The sequence below is a fragment of the Octopus sinensis genome, linkage group LG5 (assembly GCF_006345805.1).
Source record: "Octopus sinensis linkage group LG5, ASM634580v1, whole genome shotgun sequence".
NCBI classification, from domain to species: domain Eukaryota; kingdom Metazoa; phylum Mollusca; class Cephalopoda; order Octopoda; family Octopodidae; genus Octopus; species Octopus sinensis.
The window spans coordinates 55,616,219-55,639,139 of NC_043001.1; the positions used below are offsets into that span (position 1 = coordinate 55,616,219).

The 22,921-nt window shown below is 36.4% G+C and overlaps 1 protein-coding gene and 1 long non-coding RNA gene across 8 annotated transcripts in view; one reads left to right on the top strand and one right to left on the bottom strand.

Annotated features, from left to right (window-relative positions):
- The window catches only part of LOC115211793 (roundabout homolog 1), a 703,622-nt gene that overhangs the window by 500,915 nt on the left and 179,786 nt on the right, over positions 1 to 22,921 (bottom strand). The window lies entirely within an intron of this gene.
- On the top strand, positions 8,803 to 14,487 carry LOC118763684. Its single transcript, XR_004999448.1, has 3 exons — positions 8,803 to 8,815; positions 9,896 to 9,900; positions 14,412 to 14,487. It is a non-coding gene; the product is annotated as an uncharacterized LOC118763684 (long non-coding RNA).

Here is a 22,921-nt window from a genome sequence, read left to right on the forward strand (position 1 = left end):
ATTGAGTAATCACACAGAGGCCTGCCTCACTGGCTTGTCTTCAATTTATAGATAGTAATGGTAACGGACAATTTTCTTTGGAAATTCTAGGCAGTATCCTTTGAATGTATTTCTGTAGCAGAGCTGCCCTGATATAGACAGCAGATTACAAGAAATTATGTTGCTACACTGAATGAGAGTTGGTTTTCGGTAAACACCATTTCATCAATATATATATATATATATAATATATATATATATATATATATAATATATATATATATATATATTAATCTTACTTCTAGAAATCCTTCAGTTTTTAATGAATTCTGTTTATCTTTTTTAATTCTTTCTAGTATAATTTATCACTGAGTTGGATTATCAGTTGGTTTGTCTGGTGGTGGGGGTGGATTATCTGTGTAATAGATGTGTGCATCTTTTAATTTATAATTGGTAATAAAGAAAAAATAATTATTATTAAGTTGGTGTGCTGGCAGAATTATTATCATACCGAGCAAAATGCTTAGTCATGTTTTGGCCATTTTTACGTTCTGAGTTCAAATTCTGCTGGGGCCAACTTTGCCTTTCATCCTTTTGAGGTCAATGAAATAAGTACCAGTTGAGCACTGGGGTTAATGCAATTGACTATCCCACTCTCCAAAAATTTCAAGCCTTGTGCCTCCAGTAGAAAAGATTATTATTATTATTATTATTATTATCATTATTAAGGCGGTAAGCTGGCAGAATCGTTAGCAGGCTGGGCAAAATGCTTAGTAGCATTTCATCTGTCTTTACATTCTGAGTTCAAATTCCACCGAGGTCGACTTTGCTTTCATTCTTTCAGGGTTGATAAATTAAGTACCAGTTACAAACTGAGGTCGATCTAATCGACTGGACCCCTCCTCAAAAAATTTCAGGCCTTGTGCCTAGAGTAGAAAAGATTATTATTATTATTATTATTATTATTATTATTATTAAAAGTAGTAGTAGTAGTAGTAGTAGTAGTAGTAGCAGCAGCAATAGCAGTAGTAGTAGTAGATTAGTACCACGGATGGTATTAATGCCACCTCACTCCTTAAACTGCTGGATGTCTATGACTGCTGGAAAACATGTGGAGAGAAGGAATTCCAGAGGTTCAATGTTCTGGAGAGAAAGACCTGCACAGTTGTTAGTGCAGAGCCTAGGAGATAGGAAGAGCACAACATGCATGTTGAGAGAGAAGAGCTGCATGAGTTGAGAGTGGCTGAGCGGCAGTGCTACAAGAACCTGGCAGCCCTGAAGTGCAGAGAACATTGTATGGAGTGATCTGAGTGAGAATTGGTTGCTATTTCAAGCAAATCTAGCAACAGTTACATAGAAGTGCCTTCACAAGTTTGCCTTCCTTGGGGCTGATAAAATACACACCAGTGATGCACAAGGACCAATTCAGTCGACTTTACTCCTTACCTTGTAACTTAATGGAGTCATGCCAAAATAAATCTCTCTCTCTCTCTAATATACTGTAGTTAATGCTAGAAAGGATATAGAATACACACAAACACGCACACATAATAAACCTACCACCTCTACCTACTTATGCTCTGTAACATCTAATGATTACTAGATCTCTATACCCTTCAGTAAAACAAGATTTCTAATGCACAGTGAGAATAGGAAAAACAGACATTACATTTATTTTATTTCATTTACTATAATTAACAGTGTTGTTATCATTTGTTATTATTATTATTATTATTATTATTACTACTACTACTACTGCTACTACTACTGTGGAGCTGGTGGTGGGGATGATGATGGTTATGGTGGTGAAGATAATAAATGATGAGAAAGATGAGATGGAAAAGGAGTAGAAATCAGAACTTCTTTTACGATGCTGTTGCCTTGTCATATGGTTAATTTCCTATTTCAGTTATTACAGCTATCATATGATTCTTTTAAGTTCTCCTTGTTAATACTTTTAATTAGCTATCAGTCAGTTAGTTTTTAGATCTACTGTACAACGAAAATGTTAATTAGAAAAGTTGGGGGGGGGGGAACAAAATAAAAAACACAAAACAAAAAAAAAAGTATACATATCTCAGTATCTATTAAGTCAGTCAATATTCCATCAGACTGTAATTTTTGTTTGTTGCAGATGCTGCTAGTGCTACTGCTGTCGCTGTAGGTGGCAGTTAACATGGTAGCTGTGTTTTTATGTTGCCGTGTTAGTTTGTGTTTTTGAAAGAATACCTCAAGAAAAAAACAAACAAACAAACCCAATAAACTGCCAAAAGCTCCAGGAAAATAATCCACCAGTCAGTCATTATTTTTATTATATTTCACCAAGGTCAACAACTTACCTGCAAAAGAAAAGAAAATAAGGATATGAATAAAAGTTATAGAAAGATTAATTTTTTAACAAATTTTTGTTTAAAGAAAATAACAAAACTAAAAAAATGGTAAAGAAAAGTGGTGCTCCAGCATGGCCACAAACAGATGACTGAAACAAGTAGGAGAATAAAATAATAAACATTTCATAAACTTCATTTTTGTTTCCAACAAACAAAAAAAAATTAGAGAGTGAGTTTATAGTGCAAAGTTTGAAGGATTTAGTGTTTTATTTCATCAGAGGAGGAGAGAAAAAGTGGTGTCCTCTTTCTCCCTTATTCTTATATGAAGAGCAAATGTCTAACCCTTTAGAATTCAAACTGGTGATACCCAGCCCAAATATTCTACCTGTTTTATATTTAAACCAGCCAGATCCATCCTCTTGCATCTACCCTGCCATGTCATTCTAAAAGTAAACAACATCAGTGAAACCCCAAATCCACAAAATAATGCATGATTATTTTAAAACACTCTGAATCAATAAGTAGTACATATGACAACTCTGATTGTCATCTTGTAGGGATGGCCAAAACAATCCTTCAGGGAACAGTGAAAGGTGGCAGATGCAGAGGTGGACAGAGAAAGAGGTGGGAAAACAACATCCATGAGAGGTCAGGCTTAAAGATGAGAGACACAGTGCGAGAGGCAGAAGACAGAGATGGGAGAAGTGATCTGGTTGCAAAGTCGGCAGTGGTGCCTCAACAGTCAGCTAGACTATGGGATATGTAATGTACATATGACAGAGTAAACTGAATGCTAAAGGGTTAACCCATTATATTCTTCCCTCCTCATGGTTACAGATTCTAACAGGAATATTATCAAGGAATACACAGTTTTTTTTCCAGATTTCCTTCCTTTCTGTGAACAGATCTTCAGTATATGCAAAAATTTTCAAATCTCAGGAAATTTCCAAGTCTGTGTACAATGTAGCCACTTGCAGTCTCTTCTCATTAGCCCTGCTCACAATAATTCAATATATCAAACTCTTCAAACTCTCTATCGTAGACTAATTATTGCACACACAAGCCACCACCAATTTCCTTAGATGCTGTTTCTACTCTGTCAAATCAGATTGATGTTAGAGGAATTCATTATGTCATGCAATATTGTAAAACATTTGACATTTTTACTAATCTTTACAGATCTAGATAAATTTTCTCAGCAACTCCTAAGTTGAGCACTATAATTCAATGAAACTCTCTGAAACTGAAGGAATTATTTGAATCAATGAGGGAGGGAGGTCCTATGTTGTTGCTTGACTTGAAATTAAACCATAACATCCAAATATCCCTCAATTTCCAACTCACTGTTCAAAATTTATATCAAAGTATATATTAGATGATGCAGTCCTAAATACATACACAGGGTAGAGGGAAGGGGTAAGAGAATCATAGTTGAAATGCCTTTAATCACAGGGGTCTACTCAATGTGGGCAAACCTAGGGCTAAATAAAGTTACAGAAAACCAAAATGAGCCAACAAAGATATCTATGTAACCACTTCAACTGCTAGCAATAACAGCCAAATTATCTTCAATTCACACCATACTAACTTTAAAATAAGTAGAATGACACATTAGAAAATTTAGTCTCTGATATGCAAAATGACAGGATGATCATGGGTGGAATGCTTTTGCTTATATATCCTCTGAAGAAGGTAAGATGGATGGATGAGAAAGAGATTAAATAATAGAAAACTGAATCAAGCCAACGAGAAAGCTTGAACGCAATTAGTTAACCTTCTAGAAATAGCTGTTACATTATTCTCAAGTCAACAAACCCTGCTATCTTAAAAAAGAAAAAGGGAAAGAAAACAACACTGTATTATGTAGTGCTTAATATACAAAATGACTTTTGATCTATGATCTGCTCAATGAAGGTTGACCAAGGGCCAAACAACAGCAACAGTAACTTCTACTACTACTACTACTGAGAGTTCAAGCTGGTTTGTGAACTTGGTTGATAGGAAGCTTCTTTCAGCCTCATACTGCTCAATATCTGTGCTCAATGCTCAGCATCAACAAAACTATCTGAAGAATATGCTCCCATCTCCCCAAAAATAAAGAAGCATAGAAAAATCAGTCAATATAAAAGAAAAAAAAAATCAGTTCATTACAACAGCGACAACAATTGAATCAAATAAAAACAAACAATAGTGGCTACAAACAAGAAACGATATTAAAGTTTTAAATCGGAAAAATCCATTCCATTAAAACAAGCCACTAATGAATTAATGGATTCTACTGGAAAACAAAACAGTTTCCAAATGTTTCTTTCTTTAAGACCAAAGAAGAGGAAAAAAAGAAAGTAAATGAGAAGGAGGAAGACAGACAGGGTGACACAGAGAGGGAGGAGGGAGGGAAGGAGAGGTAGGAAAAGGAAAGAGAGAGAGAGAGACAGATAGGGAGACAGGAGAGAAAGAAGATGTCTTCGGTAATTCCTTCAGACTTGAAGCTGAGGGAAAACTTGTATTGCAAATTTAAACAGCAGATTTTTAGAGTGCTAATGTTGATTCCAGCATTTTTCTGTTAGCAATTATTCAGAGTTGCTTAAATTAACCTCTGGCCCTAAAATAACCATGAATGAACAGCAATTACAGGCAAGTAGTAGTAGTAGTAGTAGTAGTAGTAGTTGTCCCACTTTTTTCTTTTTTTAATTGGACTTTCCTTCCTTCTCAATTATCTCCAGTCAAACAAGGCTTCCAAGAGCTGGACAAATTCTTATGTTTCTTCACGTTGTGTTCATGTCGTGTTCGTGGCTTTCGTGTTCATATTATTGTTGGTCTTGTTCTTACTATTGTGGTTTGTCATCCTTGTTAATTTCAGTTGTTGTTAATTTTTTTCTTCTAATTGCTTCTGTAACTATTAATATCCTTTTTTTTTTTCATTTTTGCATTATTTTATTTCACCAATTTTATTGCAGTAGTGTTGCCATTGTTATTGTTGATATTTAACACAGTCAACTTTGATAATAGCTGACCTATAACCAAGGATATCCTAACCAAGACTAACCTGCTGCTGTTCTATCAAACAGTATATCAAAGAAAATATAGGTGGAGTCATGACCTGTGTGATTAACCCTTTAGCATTCAGTTTTATCTGTCAAATGTAATGTTTATTTATCCGCATTATTTTGAATTAATCATGCATTATCTTGTAGCTTTTAGATTTCAATGATGTGATTGTATATTTTTAGAATGACATTGTAGGGTAGGTGTGAGATGCCAGATCAGGCCAGTGTGAACATAAAACAGAGTATCTGGGCCAGATGTGGCCAGTTTAAATGCTAAAGGGTTAAGAAGCTCCCTTCACAACCACATAATTCTCACTGTGTGGTACCATGAGTTAACCAATATGTTGTGAGTGGCATTTGGCAAGCAGAAACTGTGCAGAAACCTGCCATATGATTAACTAATAGCTTCAAGGTTCAGCACTAAAACAAAAACAAAAAAAAATGGGTTTGTCCTTTTCTAAGACAGGAAGGGAGCTTTGCCTGCTATTTCTTGCAAATCATGTAACCATGCAGAGCTCGCCTCACTGAGTTATGGTTGTAGAGATTTCAAGCATGTTGTTTGATATGTTGCATTCGTTTGTAAGGTGGCGAGCTGACCGAATTATTAGCACACTGGGTAAAATGCTTAGCAGTATCTTTATCCACCTTTACATTCTGTGTTCAAATTTTGCTGAGACCGACTTTGCATTTCATCCACTCATGGTCGATAAAATAGCAATCACTTGAGCACTGAGGCCAATGTAATTGAATTAACCCCTCCCTGAAATTGCTGGCCTTGTGCCAAAATTTGAAATTATACTCTGGTTTCTCCTCACTCTGAGTGAATATGTTGCATATGTTTTTAAAAAGAGGAAAAAACCCACTTTTTGCTCTGGTTTTGACCATGAAGCCCAATATGGGTTACTAGTTACACATATGACAATCTTCTACCAAATGCCACTCACAAAGCTGAGGGTTTTTTTCTTTTTCGTTTTGTTTTTATAAGAAAAGTCATTTAACCAATATGTTCTATGATGGGATTTGAATCCAGAAACTTATGATAGCAAACAAAACTTCTTTAATAATAATTTGGTTATGACTGTTTTTATTACCATATGCACAGTCTCTCTGTCTCAGACCTGCAAAGACAGACACACAGACATATAGATAATCACACAAATCTTTCTCTCATGCATGTACACATGCACTTGTACACACACTTCTGAAAATACCATACAGCCACTCTGCTGTAAGCTAACACTTGAAAATAGATTTCTTTGTACAGAAATCAAATACAAAAGGTCATCATCATCATCATCATCATCAACACTGTTGCCACCACCATAAATTGTCAACATTTAATGTTATGTTTGTTTTTGTATCTGGCTTAGTGAAATGCATTTAGCTTGCTTTGTTTGTCCTGACTGTTATTTTTTTCCTATTTTCCCTATTGACCTTTGACTCTTCTCCACTCCCTCTCTCTCCCACTTCCAATTACTTACTACTCCCTCCAATCTGTTTGTTACCCAACAGCAGCACCACTGCTACCATTGCCACTACTATCACCAACACTATCTTCAGTCTGTGTCCCTGTATAATCATAATTAGCTGTTTTCCTCTCCAATGGACTCACAGTCTGTAATAGAAGTCAACAAACATACTGAACCAACCCAGCAATCCAGCCAGCCAGTGAGTATGTTTATTCCCCAGAGGGCCTCCTCTCTCCTCTTCATCAACCTTCACTTTCACCTCACCCTACCATTTGGGGAAGACAAAAAAAAAAAATTGAAGGATAAGAGAAGAAAGTGACAGGGAAGATACTGAAGTCAAGGGTTAAAGTTAGTGCTGGTATGTAAGGACAGTAGTACCAAGAATGACTTTTCACACACACTCTTTAAGCACAGGCATTCTCCCTTAAAATTATGGTGGTGGTACTTAGCTTTTATAACTATAGGTGCAGGTTTGGCCCTGTGGTAAGCTTGCTTCCCAACTACATGGTTCTAGGTTCAGTCCTACTGCATGGCACCTTGAAAAAGTGTCTTCTATTATAGCCTTGGTCTAACTAAAGCCTTGTAAATGGGTTTGGTAGACCGAAACTAAAAGCAGCCTGTCATGTATATATGTATATATATAGCGATCTTTGTGCCTGTGCTTATCCTCGCGCCATCACTTGGCAACCAATATTGGTGTGTTTACGTCCCCCACAACTTAGTGGTTCAGCAAAAGGATTTGATAGAATAAGTACTAGACTTAAAAAGAATAAGCCCTAGGGTTGATTTGTTCAACTAAAACCCTTTAAAGCATGCTCCAGCATGGCTGCAGTCAAATGACTGAAACAAGTAAAAGAATAAATGAATAACTCTACTATGTCTCTATGTGGTTACTTAACCTGCTAGAAGTAAAAACCGAACTCCCCTCGAATCATACCTTACTATTTTATAATAAAAGAGGACACTGAATTATCAGCTTTTTGATATACTGTCTGAAAATAAGGGGAGATGGTCATGGATGGAATTCTTTGATTGTAGCTCTTCTATTTGATCAGATCTGATCTTCTGGATAAGCAACAAATGGTGCTTGGACATGGTTGCTTGAAAAAACAGTCAAATCTCAGTCAGATCACATCGAACTATCTTACAAAAAAAGTTAAGGACATCATCATCATCATCATCATCATCATTGTCATCATGTAACATCTGCCTTCCATGCCGGTATAGGTTGGATGGTTTGACTAGAATCTGGCAAGCCAGAAGGTTGCACCAGGCTCTAATCCAATCTGGTAAAGTTCCTACAGCTAGATGCCCTTCCTAATGCCAACCACTCCGAGTGTAGTGGCTGCTTTTTACGTGCCACCAGCACGAAGGCCAGTCAGGTGGTACTGGCACTGACCATGCTTGAATGGTGCTTTTCACATGCCCCCGGCAAAGGACCAATCAGCCAGCACTGGCATTGATCATGCTTGAATGGTGTTTTTAACGAGCCACAGGCTCGGGTACCAATCTGGCGATACTGTCATTGGCCACAACAAAGATTTCACTTGCCTCAACAGGTCTTCGCAAGCGCAGTTTATTGCCTAATGATTGAAGGAAAAGAAAATAAGCAAGGTAATCTCAGTAGAATTTAAATTTAGAATGCAGAGCTGGAATTAATACAGTAAGGTATACAACATGACATTCTGGTGTCTGACAGTTTGCCACTTAAACTGTGGTAGGACACTGATAATAAAGGTTTCTAATTTAGGTACTAAAATATCCCAAGTTTTGCATAGAGATGTATTCAGTTTTATTAATCTTTGTATTTGACTGGGGAAGGAGCTGAGCCTTCATGAAGCAGCTCAAACTAAGAAATAGCAAGCAAATAACCCTCAAATTAAACCCTCAAGATAAGAAGTAGCAAAGGCAGAGATAGACATAGAAAAAGATGGGACAATAACTGTCTTTCAATATATAGAAGTATTTAGTGCAATTCAAATTGTATCAAGTATTTGCACTAGATGTCTAGTCTGAAGGTAACTTCCTCCTTTTTTTTTTTTTTTTTTACCAGTTCTAGGGGCTCTGAAAAGAATTGTGGAGCATTTCTTCTTCTGAGTCAGCCATTAATAAAATAGAGACATGGTTGTTAAACACACAAGGAGAGAAAGAGAGATAGAGAAAACAAGAGTTGAATCCACAGTTAATGTAACAAATCAGACAGTTTGGTAGAATCTGACTTAAGACTGATTTGGTGGTAACTAAGAGACCAGCAGTATTTCATAAAGTGTTAGATAAGATACAAGCATTTAAGAATGCAACCCCACCCTCACAATGAAACTTTAGATCAACTTATTCCAGTCATTGAATTAAAATTTTGGCACCATGTCAGCAATTTTGAGGGAGCGGTTAAGTTGATTACATTGACCCAGAGCTCAACTAGTACTTATTTTATCAACCCCGAAAAGGCAAAAGACAGAGTTGAACTCAGAATGTAAAGTGGGATGAGATGCCACTCAGCATTTTGCCCAGTATTCTAACAATTCTGCCAGCTCACTGCTTTACACACACATCTATTCATATCCAAGCACACACACACACACACATGTAGTGAGAATGGCAAGACCAAGTGAGACTAAAGTTTTGAAGGTCACTCACTATTTCCACACCTGTGTGCATTTGCCACAGAAACAAGAAAACTAAGACATCAATAAAAAGCTATGGAGTTGTCCAAACCAGAGATTATATCTCAAAGAACCATGAAGCAGATCATGTTGCTTGCTTTAAGCAGTATAAATATTTAAAGTGTACGTAGGTATTGTTAAAATGTTTTTATGCATATAACCCAGGATAACAGTTACTACATGTGTCTAAACTGAGTCATGGTTCCCATGCTAAGTCATATTCAGTGAACTCACTTCAAGGAAAAGACCATGGGGTTACCCTCTTCAAAGATGCAAGGATCAACTCAAAACAACATTGAAAGCCACGGGACTTGGGCTTAAATTGTTTGAAACATAAGGCCAATACCATATCAACTGGCAGTGAGCCATTGCCTTTGGAACCAAAAACTTCAAAGCCACCAGAAGAGAAAAAGTGAGAAATCAATTGACAGGAGAGGAAGTCTCAACAAAATCAACTTTGTCCCTCTACCAACATTACCATGCAGTCAATGCCATTGACCCTTCCATGCAAGAATTGGTCTGCTTAGTCTTCAACACCATCACCATAAAGGAGAAGCTAAATTTCAGATATGAGATAAAGCCACAGCAGCCAACAAGGATAAACCAAGTATATATATAAATGTTTGTATATTACTCATGCTCACATACACGCTATCCTTAACCCAACCAATGATAATGGCCTTCACTATAAATAATAACATTTCCACCATTGCCAAAAGTACTGTTACCAACACCATTGTTACAACCACCACCATCACTGTTTCCAAAAACTGTCACCACCACCACGACCATCACCACTCTTAACATCACCACCAAATACAACCAAAACCACTACAACCATTTCTTTTTTCTCTTTCTCTCTCTCTCTCCCTCTCAACAGAAAATGTCTTGTATAGTTGAATAACATTGACCTTCAATGGTAAACCCCAAATAACCTCTTGAATAAATAAAGGTTGCCACTTGCCATCATGTCATACAGCTTCTCTTCAGAGATGTTATCAAATTTTCAGTGATTTTGGGGGGATTTATCAATAATCGTCATGCATCACTGATTTCTTTCTTCCTTTCTTTGTTTTTTGTTGTTTTTTTTCTTAATGGAATCAAGAATCAAGAGCAGATAGCAAACAAATCGAAACAGCCAAAGCAAGATAAACAAATAAAAGATGCAACCTCTTATATTGAAGCAACAACAGCAACAACAACATTGTTGACACTGCAGGGTTTCCGTAATTATTTTTTCTATTCAGTCAATTATTGCAAAAACGCCAGCTTTTTTTTTTTTATTTAGAAATTCTAGTCATTGAAATACAAGTGGATATGTGTGGATGAGTAATAAATGTGAATATGATGATGATGATAATGATGGTAATGATGACAACATCAACAATAGTGGTGGTAGGAATGATGATGAAATAGTGGTGGTGCTGATATTTTTTTGAATTTTTAGATATTTTTTATTCAAATAAGATTAAATAAATAAATAAAAAACCTGGAAATAGCAAAACACACACAGACATATGCAGATGGCTCACACACACACACACACATCCATGCCTCAATGACTACCCAGGTTATTGATTATAAAACCCATAAATATTTAACGCATGCGTGTATGCGTTTTTTGAAGAGATGCCTATGTCAAACATATATCTATCAATCTATCTATCTATCTATCTATCTATCTATCTATATATATATATTATATATATATATAATATATATATATATATGTATATATATATATATATATACACATATGTATGTATATATATATACACACACACACACATATATGCCTCATTATATGTGAGTTCCAAAAACATACACAAGCACAAATGTGATGACTTGTAGAAAAAAGTATATAAACACGTTTAGAAATATTCTTTTGCATTATAAGTTGCTAATATATACATACATACATACATACAAACACACACACACACACACACACACACACACACACACACACATACATACACACACTCACATTATTTTTACGATGATTTCTGCAATGACTACTATCACATGTAGTAAGAACTCAAATCAGATAGATCAGTGATACAGTTTCAATATTTGAGTGCGTAATGTTTTTGAGAAAAGAATCCTAGTATCGTCACTTGAAAATACTGTGTGTGTGAGAGAGAGAGAGAGAGAGAGAGAGGGGGGGAAGGTAGTGGGTTGTCTATATCAAGAGAGAACCAGAGAAGTTTATGTTAAAGAAGAGGGAATTGAGTATGAGCTAGAAGACAGGGAAAAGAGAGAGTATATGTATGTTAAGACCAGAGTAAGGTTATTGCTTTTAAATGAGAAAAAGAGTGAAAAGGGGAAGATCTACATGTATCAAATGAGAGAGAGAGAAAGATAAAGACAGTATAGAAAGAGAATTGCTTGTATTAAGATCAACAAGTTCATACAATGAGTCAAATAGAATAAGCTAATTCTCAACTAGTGTACTACTACAAAGCGCCAAAGATTATATTCTTGCCATCCAGATCTAGGACCAGATATTACAATAGCTTAGGGCTCAAAAGCATTTTCATAGCTTTTTCAATATTCTTCCAAAGGACATCAGAGGCTTACATGGTGTGGATGTAGATGTCTTCAAAATGCAAGTGAACTTCCTAGTCGAGAATTTTAGATACGCCTATTCCATGGCAAGGAACACAACAGAGGGCAGCAAATTTAAACTCACTCATTCACCAAAACCAAAGAAGGAGAATCAGTAAAAGAATACTCTGGCCCCTACTACAGTATGAAGTCCCCCACAATAGGGGGCTTAAAACACATGGTAAATAGCCACCTTCACAGATGGTTGGGTTTACTATGCAGTTTCAGCAATATCAAGATGTAATAGAAACTTCTTTTCATATCTATCAAGTAGGAATTCATGATATCACATGTTTGAGAACACCTGCGGTACACCCGTTGAGAGGACAGCAAAGTGTCTGTTATAGAGATTACAGTGAGAACAGAAAGTAGGTAGAAGGTAGTCAAGACTTATGTTGTACTCCAATGTAAGCTATGAACAAACAAGACATGTAGACAATCAGAAAATGTAAGCTTCATATGTGATAGGAGCACTGGAGTATAATATACTATGGACACATTGAAAATAGATTTCCTTAAATACCCAAATTGCTGACTAGAAGTAGATGACAGCTTTTGTTACCTAGGAATAGTAATTAGCAAAAGAGGTGGTTGCTCTGAAAGTATAGCAACCAGAGTAAGAATGGATTGGTCAAAGTTCAGGGAGCTACTACTACAGCTGGAAACAAAGATCCTTTTCCACAGTGTGAAGGGCAGATTGTATGACACTTAAGTTAGAACTGCTGAATGGTGGTCAGACATAGACCTTGAAAGTGTGATCAAACAGCAGAATAAGAATGAACTGAGAGAAAAACTGGACATAAGAGGAATCAGATGTAGTGTGCAAGAAAGAACACTGCAATAGCTTGCAATGCATATAGATGGGGATGGCTGTATAATGAAACGCCAATCACTCAATATGATTGATGCTTGTGAAAGAGGGAGACCCAGGAAGACATGGAACGAAATGGTGATCTTAGGACCCTGAATTGCATGGAACAAATAAGAAGGGATTACCATGATTAGCAATATGCAATTCTCAACATGGAATGCCCAACCCAGCAAAACTAATTTCTGGAAATGTTGAGTGTGCATATATGCATGACTGTGTCCTTGTTTTTAGATGTTAAATGATGATTATGATAATACATACATACACATATATATATGTATGTATATATATATATATATATATATATATATATATATATATATATATAGGTTTCAAATTTTGGCACAAGACCAGTAAGTTTGTGAAGGATGTAAGATGTTTATATTGGTTCCAGTGTTCAACTAGTGCTTATCTAATCAAGCCCCTAAGAAATGAAAGGCAAAATCAACCTTGGCAGAATTTGAACCCAGAATGTAAAAACGGACAAAATGCCCCTAAGCATTTTTCTCAGCGTGCCAACTCACCAACTTATATATTAAAATACATAAATACATATACACACACAAACACACACACACACACACACAAATGTGTACACACACACACATACAAACACGTACACACACATATATATATATTCACCTATGGACACACATAAATATATTTATAAAAAAATTTTTCCACATAAGATGGAACATGGATGTTAAATGATGGTGTTGATGTGCACCCATCCAACCAGTACCTGTTAAGATGGCTGGAAATACTCAAGATGTTTGAAAAAATCATGAAAATTTAACCATTTCTGAATACAACTTCTTTCTTTCTTTCTTTCTTTTTTTCTTCATTTTCTTTTCCAACTCCTTTGCTGACATTTTTTTTTCTTTCTGTGGGGGTGGGGATAGAGGTATTTGAGACATCAGAGAACAACCAGTCCATAACTACCAAATGTTCAGTTACAACCCTTTTCTGCAACTCAGAGAACGGAAGTCTCAGGTCTCAGGTTTCAGAACTACCAAAAATCCAAAGATTATATAGGTTATTGTTGTTGCCTATTTAGATCACATAATACACTGTATCTTTGCTGTTGTTGTACTTGTTTGCCTGCAGGTAATCCCTGATCCAACTGATCTACAATCTATAGCATTTTAGCAGTGGTCATCCTGTCTTTTTTCCCAGGCTGAACTATGAATATCTAGAACTGTGTATAATATTGTTGGTAGAATGTAATTTATGAAACGTAATTTGCTGCTATTTCTAGTAGGACAAGTAACAAGATATAGACTCCCTCATAGGTTTAGAGTAGTGGTTCTCAACCATTTTTTTTACCTTTGGACTCCTTTGATTGCTATTTTATTCAGATAGACCCCCATAGTCATTCCATATTTACAAAAATCCTATAGTATTTTTATGTGATAATTAAATATTATAAGGAAATGTACAAAAAGCTGCGAAAATATTTTATATATTGTACAAGTATAACCAATTTATTGCACACAATGTTTAACAAAATCTCATATGGACTCCCAAGGGCCATATGGACCCTAACTGAAAACCAGTGGTTTTAGAGCAACATTCCTTTTTTAAGACGAAAGGTGGCAAGCTGGCAGAAACGTTAGCACACCAGGTGAAATGCTTAGCAGTATTTTGTCTACTGCTACGTTCTGAGTTCAAATTCCGTCAAGGTTGACTTTGCTTTTCATCCTTTTAGGGTCGATAAATTAAGTACCAGTTGCCTACTGGGGTCAATCTAATTGAGTGGGCCACTCCTCCAAAATTTCAGGCCTTGTGCCTAGAGTAGAAAAGATGACAGTGTGTAATATAATGGTGGTTTGTTGCTATTTCTGGAAGGTTAAGTGACAACTTATGAATTCCTTTGTTGGTTTGGAATCTCAAATCCAGTCAGGTACTGTAGTTGGTTTCTCCACACTGTCTGTCTGTCTTTCTCTCTCTCTCAGAATAGGCTGTATAAAAGAACCAAGTAAAGAGCATTCATACCACACCCCACCAACACTTTCATTACCTGACAATGACAAGAAAGTTTTAAAAGAGATTAGCTGGATTTTTTTTAGTAGACTGAGCAATTATGAAGAACAATTAAGTCACTGAGATGTTATTCCCAGTGGGTCTCTAAGCATTTAAAAATTTTTTTAAAATTTCAATGTTTTTTGTAGACCACTGATCAGTTGATGGTGTTTAAATAGTATTTGGTGTCACAATTTATTTAATTTTTGCTTACAGGTGTAGCTGTGTGGTATGAAGTTTGCTTCCCAATCACATGGGTCTGAGTTCAGTCCCAATGCGTGGCACCTTGGACAAAGTGCCTTCTACACTATAGCCTTAGGTTAATCAAAGCCTTGTGAGTAGATTTGGTAGATGGAAACTGAAAGAAGTCCACCAAGTATGTGTGTGTGGGGGGGTGCATGCATGTATTTGACTTCCACCACCATTTGACACCCAGTGTTGGTGTGTTTATGTCCCTGTAACTTAGCAATCCAGTAAAAAGAGACCGATAGAATAAGTATCAGGCTTAAAATGAAAATAAGGACTGGGGTCAATTCGTTTGACTAAAATCCTTCAAGGCAGTGCCCCCCAACATGGTCACAGTCTGATGACTGAAACAGATAAAAGATAAAGACTGCCAGTTTTGGGATATGACAAGGTATATTGTAGTTATTTTAATATAAATCATAAAATACAATAAAGACCTGAGACAAAAGAATTGTCAAAAAAACAAAAAAAAATTTAAAATAGGTCATTATGAAATGATGCTGTTAAGACTTTCTTCCCTTTTTAAGGCATCAGGATATAAACTGAGGGAGATTCTGTTACTATTTCTAGTCTTTTAACCCTTTAGTATTTAAACAACAATAAAATTAGTACCCCATTGGTTATGATAACAAGGGTTCCAGTTGGTCCAATCAATGAAACAGCCTACTTGTGAAACTAACGTGCAAGTGGCTGAGCATTCCACAGATGTGTGTATCCTTAAAGTAGTTCTCAGGGAGATTTAGCATGATACAGTATGTGACAAGGCCGGTCCCTTAGGAATATAGGTACAACTCATTTTTGCCAGCTGAGTGGACTGGAGCAACATAAAATAAAGCGTCTTGCTCAAGGATATAATGCACAGCCAGGAATCAAACTCATGACCTTATGATTGTGAGCTGAATACCCTGACCACCAAGCCATGCACCTTCACAAATTGACCATATCTGGTCAAAATATTCTACCTGTCTTATGTTCAAACTGGTCAAATCTGACCTCTTGCATTAACACTACAATATCATTCTAAAAATTAAGTCACCTCATCAAAATCTCAAAGCTACAAAGTGGGAGAGAATGGGAGACCCCCTTCGGTCATGAATGACCATGGGATTGCACCTAGAAAGTTACCCTCTGAGGTACAAGTCTGGGCAAGGTTGTTTATGGAAGGCCAGCAGTCGCCCATGCATACCAGCCTCCTCTCTCCACATCACCGATGTTATCCAAGGGAAAGGCAAAGGCCGATACAGCTTGGAACCAGTGACGTCGCAGCTCATTTCTACAGCTGAGTGAAGTGGAGCAACGTGAAATAAAGTGTCTTGCTCAAGAACACAACATGCAGCCCGGTTCAGGAATCAAACTCACAACCTCATGATCATATGCTTGACGCTCTAACCACCGAGCCATCCACCTTCTGCATCATTAAATTGAAACAATGTGAATAAATAAGCATTACATTTGACATAAGGGTTAAACATCCACTCATAATCCAAGAGCTCTCTAACTAGCTCGGATTATTCCTCATTGGATTGGCTGGTTATCTTGGACAAGAGAGTGACAACTACCTTTCACTGCTACCTTGTGTTGTTCATTCCTGTTATTCCATATTCTCTTTAAATGTCTGTCATAGCCTGAAATATCATCCTGTGCTGTGAACGAGAAGGCTCTCTTCTTGCTGATTGACCAACTTTCAAATACTTTCCTAGTTTATTTTCACTCTGATTGTAGTAGATGTAACATTTTTTTTTCTTGACACTTTATATATAAAATAATATTCTCTTGTTTACAATACACACAAACCACAGCCAAGAACCCACAAAGGATTTACTAACACCAGTATATCCGGGAGAGTGTTAGTGCTGCTGCTGCTATACATATATACACATACACACAGCTATACAGGTGTCCATAGATATTATATACAAGTATATGTAGATATTTTATGCATATATATGTGTATTGAGTATATATGTACATGTACATATATATATGCGCACACACACATATCTATATATATATATATATATATGCATGCACACACATACCTATATATGTATATATATATATATATGTATAATATATATATATACATATATATATATGAATGAATAAATATTCATATAATAATTATTCATTCATATATAACACAAATTTCTGCACATGAACCCGGAGTTTCTACCTTTGGATAGGTCATTTCAACCATGTTTCTGATGGGAATTTGCTACCTTTGTATCAGTTCATTGAATTTTCCATGTTGACGGTAAACATAGGATAATTCATTCACCTATCGAAATATATATATATATATATATGTGCACACACACATCTATAATATATATATACACACATGTACATTACAAGTACATACACACACACACACACATATATGCACAGGCAGACTTCTAAACACATATACATTTATCTATCTCTCTCTCTCGCACACACACACACAGAGTCATAATTGCTGAACTGAGTCAACAAATGAATATAATCATAAAATAAAATAAAAATAATTGAAAAAGTTAAGTTTTGAAACATTAAAATATTTAAAGAAAAAGGAGCTAAAACCCAAAAACTAGAGCAAAACAGCAAAAACCATCTGGAGCTGGAGGAAGGGTTATGGTTAGTGGTATGTGATGGGCGTGGGGGTGTTCATGAGTGGGAGTTGATGAGGGATAGGATTAGGTTTGGGGAGGGATATAAAATAGCAGCGATTGAAAGCCAGAAAGAAAAAGTCAGCAGAAAATACTTAAAGGTTTTAGATTTCTTGCTAGAATGACATCACAGCTTCCAGAACAGATTTTACTCCGGAAGAAGTTGCCAGAACAAAGGAAATATTACAAGTAGTCTATTACTGGCAATTACTGTTGGGTGAGATAGACAGGAGGGGAGTTGTATTAATCATATATGCTGCTAGGGTTTGGGTTTGGGTCAGGCTTTAAGTGTATGTTAGAGTTAGACTGCAATGTGTACTCTCCAGTGTATGCCTAAGTGCAAACACACACATGCACATGTATATAATCAAATACAGAGGCATACACACAGTTATATAATCAAATGCACACACATTCATATAATGAAACAGACACACAAATGCACATGCATACACAGAAATGTGCATACATGTCCATTGAAAAGCACGCTTCTACAAGCATACATTCAAATGACTCATATATCCACAAATACCAATTCATGCTCACTACCATATAGATACACACACACACATACATACATCATCTTCAGTTTCTATCTACTTTCCATGCAGGTATAGAGTGAACAGATTATCATAGCTCAAGTCCATTCTTATTCAGAGTTATTATCCAGATGGCTTAGAGAAACAATTTTCATCTGAATGCTCCATTTTGGCTTGATTTCTACTATTGGGTGCCATTCCTAATACCAGCCACTCTACAGAGTGCATTGAGTGCATTTTATCAGCATAGCACCAACATCAGAGAGGTTGTCTTGTCTTAGACAAAACTCAAGGTTCTCTCCATCTGTTATTTCAAGTACTTTTTGGATGTACTGACTGTATTTTAATATGACACCAACATTAATGAAACTGGTAGCTAGAAAGTGTTCATATGTAGATATGTATCTATGCATGTATCTGTCTATTCTTCTGTTGACACAACTTGAAAAATACTCTGCTTTTATGTCATGAAAAATACTCTGCTTTTATCTACCAGGTGGCGCTATTAAGTTAGACACAGCCTATCAAAATCAAAGTGTAACTTAGCTGTTTGACAAAGAAAAGTTGATAATCTCAGCACGTAACTCAAAAATAGAATGACAGAATGCCTTGCAGTATTTGTTCTAGTTGTCTGTAGACTTTAAATTATCTTTACCTTTCATCTTTTTGGAGGTTGATAATAAAGTACCAGTCCAGGATAGTGTGTAGTAGAAATGTTTGAATGTTGGATAAGGTATTGCAGTATGCTTTTCTTTTTTCTTTTTATTTCTTATTTTCAACTTACTCGCTCTCTTTTACTCTTTTACTTGTTTCAGTTATTTGACTGCGGCCATGCTGGAGAACCACCTTTAATCGAGCAACTTGACCCCGGGACTTATTCTTTTGTAAGCCCAGTACTTATTCTATCGATCTCTTTTGCCGAATTGCTAAGTAACGGGGACATAAACACACCAGCATCGGTTGTCAAGCAATGCTAGGGGGACAAACACAGACACACAAACACACACACACATATACATATATACGATGGACTTCTTTCAGTTTCCGTCTACCAAATCCACTCACAAGGCTTTGGTCAGCCCGAGGCTATAGTAGAAGACACTTGCCCAAGGTGCCACGCAGTGGGACTGAACCCGGAACCGTGTGGTTGGTAAACAAGCTGCTTACCACACAGCCACTCCTGCGCCTATGATGAGCTTACTGCTTCAACTCTTTGTATTTTGAGTTCAGATTCTGCAACCTATCACAAGCCTTCTTTAGGACCAAGCTCATAGAGATAGGTCTCCAGTTCTAAACATAGTAATGTATTGGAACAGTATCTTAGATGCACCAATATCAAAAAACTAGCCAACTTTGTAATAAGTGGAATGAATACCAAGGTAAAGAGATTGTTAACTAAGGCAGATTTGACTGCTAGATCTAGAGTGTCTAAGTGACTGCATAGAGGCTTCCTTTGCTTACTCCCCAGGTCAACTTTAACTGAGCAGTTTTAGTACTGAAGTCAGCAAGCCTTGTGTTTGCAAGGACAACAGTATCCAGTGTGTGTGTGTGTGTGTGTGAGAGTGAGAGAGGGAGAGATAGAGAGAGAGAGAGGGGGGTTTCAATAACAATGTAAAATCAAGAATTTTAAGCAGCTCAAGTAACAATGGACTACTTCCCTCATTGTCCTGTATTATTAAAGTTGCTTCCTGTTCAAGTATCTAGAAGTATATTATATATTATCTAAAGTTCTTCTTTCCTTTCTAATACAATATGGTGTGAGTGGAGTAAGATTTGCTCACTATAGCTTTATAATCTGAAAATGAAGGCTCAGTTCATAGAATAGCATCAAACCAATTTCTAAGTCCAAGAACTCACAATTAACACAGAAAGTCATGGTGGTTGTTGTTTTTTTGTTTTGTTTTTTTTGTTTTTGTTTAATGACAAGGGTGATTTTCTGGAACATGACTTTACCATGATTAGTGAGACACTCAGAATGCGTAGGGAATTGGAAGATGTGACAGAACCATAGTCTAAACTTGATCCACACTGACCAGAACAATGCATGACTACACATGCCTTTGGCAACAAATCAGGCAATCAGTAGATTAGAATGGTCTTCCATTCACTACACAGCTTCCATCTATTCAGTCCAATGAAGCACAGTCTTCAGAGACAACAATTTGATGACACAAATAAGACAAAAATGGCTGTGACGAAGTGGGTATAAGAGTAAACACCTGAATTTTTTCAAAGACTTCCACCAATTCGATCCAATAAAGGACAGTCTTTGGGAAGAAAGATCTGATAACTTTCACAGAGGTGAAAGTGGCTACAAAGAAGTTGGTACACACGAACATTTTCTCTCGGAGGATTTGAGAGTTGGATTCAACTATGGTGCCAATGTGTCGCTTGTGATGGAGACAATGTTGAATAGTATTTTTGTGTAGAGGAAGGAAGAGATACTCCACTAGCATGTACTATTTCAATGACCTGTGTCAGTCAATAAACAACATTCATACCTTCTTTTTGCATTAGTAGAACCCTCAAATACACACACATTATAAACAAACAAAAAGATAAACATGATGGTATCACATTTTTAAATCAGCTACTATTGTTTCAATAACCAGCAGAATAGTATTTTTTTACATCAAATAACATAACTGGTGTGCATATAAATTATGTAAATCCATATGATATGAGATGAAAGTTCCACAAATCAATTCCTCAGGCCAATTTACAAAAGTAATATTGAACTAGATATACTGGCTTTATAACAGATTAGCCTGTTAAATATAATAAGGAGGAAAGGATACAGAAGATGGAGTAATAAATTATAAACAGTGGGTGGTCACGCTATCAGAAATTCACTCTCCTGTGGAGTACATACATAGATACATAATGCACACATATAGTGAGAAATCTATGCATAAATACATACACACATGTATAAGTATATGCATGTTACCCATGGATCATTTCTCTTTTTAATAAGTTCAAGCAGCATGGAAAGAAGGAAACAGCATGAGAGAGAGAGAGAGAGAGAGAGAGAGAGAGAGAGAGAGAGAGATCTGAACTGAAATCTCGTTAGGAACTACAAGTGTATCCAGCTGGTAGAGAGGTGGGAGAGATATTCTAGAAAAACTCTAGGCAGGTAACATGGGGAAAAGGTAATGAAAAATGTATTGTTTCCTGAATGAAAGAAAATATTTAAAAAAATAATGCAAAATAAAAAATGAAATAAGACTTATTCTACCCACTTATTGCCTATAGGGGGAAGAACTAAAGTAAATAATGAAAATTTGCTAAAGCTGATGGGGAGGAGAGCTATACAGAAAGAAAGGGTTGTCAATGTGCTATGTACTGGAAGTTAAGGAGTAGACTTGGCATGGTTATCCATGCATGAAAGGACCGCCTGTAGAGTTTATTAATTTTCTTTTATCAAACACATATTAACCAACACAATGTTGATGCTATCCTACAAATGATTTCTGTCTATGTACCTCCATATCAAACCTGTTTGTCAGTTTCTCTCTTTGTCTCCCTCCTCTACACACACACACTTCTAGATGATCAGTTATGATAGAGAAAGACCAGAACCTTTGATTTAGTGGCAAAGCCATCCCAGCAAATAGCTTTGTGGGACAAACCTGTTCTCACTGATCTGGGCAGATCTAGAAAGGCATATTTTGTGGTGCCTCAGGAGAGTCATGATGCCAATAATAACACACATGATCAATTCCACTTCTTAACTGTTAGTCAACAGATTAAATATCTAACCAACAGATGGTTTGTTTAATGGGCTCTTGCAATCCAAATACAAAAAGGATCTAGAAAGGCATACCTGAAGAAAAATAACCAAATCTCCTAATAGCAGAACAAGTAAATAAAGACTTATGATCTCAACAGTTGGACTAGCTGAAGAGGGCAATGCCAGATAGACAAGCCATGAAGGCACAGTTCAAGCAATACCTGAGCTGACGGCAGTCCACTGCCGTTTCATTGCATGACCTGATGTATGTGATCCTCTCCTTACCTCAGGACAGTACTCGGCGTCTTTCTCCAGCAAGAACAGTCTTTTGCCATCTTCTTCCAGATTTTGGTATTCATAATCATGGCCTTCATGATGAAGACACTAAGAACCAATTTTACCCACAACTGAAAACCATTCTTTCCAAAGTATTACCTAAATTTCTTCATCAGCTAACTCAGAATTTCTGTTTATTGCAAACCACCAATCCACTTCAAGTGTCAGTCAAGAATAAATACAAACTTAAAGACTGAACTGAAAAATTTCAAGAATACACCAAAGACAAGTTGGCACAAAAAGAGGAAAACAATCCAAAATATTATCCAAAAAGCAGCCGAGAACAACAATGGCTTCACAGAATGAAAGAACCAAGATTAGTTTGATGAAAACAACGAAGAAAAAATACTTTGAAGATCTCAAGCAGATTTGACACACATGGATGACAGGGATTCAAAACAATTGGTGGATAGAAAAGGTTATTGCATTTT